We start from the raw sequence: 3,104 nt of genomic DNA on the forward strand, positions 1-3,104 counted from the left end.
GGGGAAGGGAGGGGAGGGGAAGGAACAGGAGGCAAGGCTCAGAAGGTTACTGGGATGGACAGGGAGCTTGGCAGGGGGCTCCCTGGGGATGAGGAAGGAAGGAAGACCTGGGGGCGGGGGGTTGGTTTCAGGAAGGAGGCAGTATCCTGGGGGAGGCAGGCAGAGGGTACAGTCAGCTACAAAGCAGGATCTTTGGAAAAGGCAAGGACTTCCTAAAAGAGATACGATGTGTGGCACGATAGGCATGCAAGCAAGGCCTGAAGAAGAAAGCAAACCTTGAGGAGACACACCCCAGCCCCAGGAGTTGGGGTCAGTTGAGTGTGCCAGCAGGGTACAGCCAGGCAGAGTGGTTTCATGGGACCACAGCAAGGAACCCAAGAAGGCCCCGCACGCCCGCAGTTGGCTATTGCCTGGGGCACCAGAGCATCCATGGAGGGCCCCACAGGGGAAGGCAGGAGCAGGACGGGCCTGGGGAGGTGAAGGCTGACCTCATCTGCTAAGAGACAAGCAGAGAGGGAGGGGAAAGTCTTGTTCCTGCCAGGACATTGTTAATGGGAAGAATGAGGAGGCAGCAGGTGAAGAGAGTGTGGCGTGGAGGGCAGAAATCAGAGCGTTTTCGGGTCTGGTGCTGACCTGCTATTGGGAATGAAAATCAAGACTCAGGTGCATTCTGGTCCCTTTCTCAGGGATAGCTGAACACCACCCGCATCCCTACTTGGCCTGGTGATGCCATTCTTCCTAGGCCCACTCACCACTGCAGCTGCTTTACTTGGACTTCCTCTCCTCATCCAACCACAGATGAGACCTCTGTGGGAGGTCTCAGGGAGAGTGTGCACCTACGTGCGCGTTGCACCCCACTGCCCAGCACACCCAGGAGTGAGAGTGAGGGGTGTTTGGACGAACGGAGGCAAGATGGCGCACTTCCGGGTTCTTCATCACCAACTTTTCCCGCGCGCGCGAAAATGCAGCCGGCGCCCAGGAAGGTTCAGACCAACCTGGCATGCGCCAGGTGACGTCAATTCGAAGAGACCAAGATTCACCTGGTCGCACCTACAGAACGCCCCCGACACGCCCGTGCCCCGCCTATTGCCCTTCCACTCCTAGAAAAGCCACTCCTGGCGAGTGCGCCGCACAGGCTTCCTCAGCCCCCACTCTTGTCGGAACTGCATCAGGAACTCCGCCCGAGAGCTCCACCAGGCGACTCTCTCGGCCTCCTTTGCCAGAGGCCGACAGACCTCACCCTACACACCTTCTTCCCTGAAGCTAAGTGATCAAAGAATAAATTTGCAGTTTTGCTCCTAACCTTGCCTACTCGCTGGTTCTTTTGTGCTCGCTCTGGTGGTCTTAGAAAAACAAATCAAGGGGCAGCTGGGAGAGTTGGAAAAGGGAGCCCTTATGTAGCCACCACGGGCTTCCCCGCTAGCAGCCACATGGTGACTATCCAGCTCATTATGCAAGTTCTAGTCCTTCATACAAGAGGTCACAGGAGGAGCAACAGCAACTCACCATCCTGGGGATCCTCACTCATGATTTGAAACCACTCCCAGCAGGTTCTGGGGTGTTTGGCAAAAGTTGGCAACCATTCTTGGGGGGAAGGAACCCAGGAGGGGATGCTAGCATGCATAGGAATTGGAACTGGTGATCTGAAGGTCCCCTGCAGCCCTATGGCCTACATCCCATAAAGAGGGACCCTCTCCTCTTCACCTCATCTCCAGCATTCCTGCTTCCTCAGGCTTCTCCACGGAGAAGTAGGTGCATCTCACTAGAAAAAAACAAGAAAGCAGCCCTTTGCTGGTTTAACACTTACTAAGCAGATACTGTGCTCTGGGCACCCAGTTTCAGAAATGAGTAAAACACTGGCCTTGCCTTCAAGGAACTCAAGGGACCCTGCGGCAGCCACAGACTCTTANGCAAAAGAGGCGTTAAAAAGACGGTCCCTCTGGACCCCACTGGCAGGCACTGACAGCGACTAGGACACAGAAGAGCAGGCCTGGGGGTGCTCAGCCCTGCAAGACTTAGCCTAGAGCTGCATGGAACCCAGGCAAGTGTTCCCACCCTTCTTGCTGCTTCCATGCCCTCTGGGGGTAGACACTGGAGGTACCCTTAGGTCGCTGCACGCAAGTTTGGACTCTTGCCTAAGGGTGCATCACAGAAAGGCCTCAGCTCCCTCCCCCAGTTCCACCCACAGCTCCATCCGCAGTTCGGCTCTGCTCTACCAGCATTTCCACCCCCTGCTTTTCCTCTTGAAACTCCGTCCCCAACTTCTCTTCTTGCTGCTTCGCTCAAGCTGCTCCTCCCACAGCTCCACCCCAGCTGTTCTGCCCCCCTGCTCCTCCTCCCTCAGTTCCACCCCAGCTGTTCCTCCCACACTTCCGCCCCAGTTGTCCCGCCCCAGCCCCTCCTCCACCCAGCACTGAACTAGTTCCACCCACAGCTCTTTCCCACAACTACACCCTCCTCTTGCATGCGGCTCCCCAAGAAGCTCTGGCCCAGTTCCCGCTGCAGCCACAGCCCCAGCTTCCTACCCCCACCTCCTCCTCCCACAGCTTTTTCCCACAGCCCCGCCCTACTCCCCCTTCATCACTGCTCCCAGCTCCGCCTCCTCTAGTCCCCTAAAGCTTCTCCTACCCCTCTGCCCACTCCAGCACCTTTCGGCTTTCCTCCAGCTCTGCAGGAGCACCTCCCCCGCCATTCTCACATGGCAGCCTTACTTCAGCTTGGCTCCTCCTCCTCCAGTTCCTTCCCGCAGCCCCGCCCCATCTGCTCCCACAGCGCTTTGCCACAACCCCGCCCTTCTCCTCCTCTGGGACTGCCGGGCTTTCCCTCAGCTCCACCCTGCAGCTTAGCTGTGCACCAGGCCCTCCCACAGAGCTTTCTCGTGATTCCACCCTACACCTCCCCAAGCCCCCTCTCCCCCAAGCTGGTTCTCAGGAGTCCGCGGGGTCCTCCCGCAGCTGCTCCTTGCTCAGTTCTCCCACTGCCCCTTCTCACGCCACTGATTCCAAATCCCGGGTCCCAGACCCTCCCCAATGGTTTCTCTCAACCCCGCCCCTTCCCAGCCCCGCCCTGCTCCTCCAGCGGCTCCCTGCGGAGCCCCGCCCCCA

Source organism: Rhinopithecus bieti, unplaced genomic scaffold (genome assembly GCF_001698545.2).
Source record: "Rhinopithecus bieti isolate Rb0 unplaced genomic scaffold, ASM169854v2 scaffold_80089, whole genome shotgun sequence".
Taxonomy (NCBI): domain Eukaryota; kingdom Metazoa; phylum Chordata; class Mammalia; order Primates; family Cercopithecidae; genus Rhinopithecus; species Rhinopithecus bieti.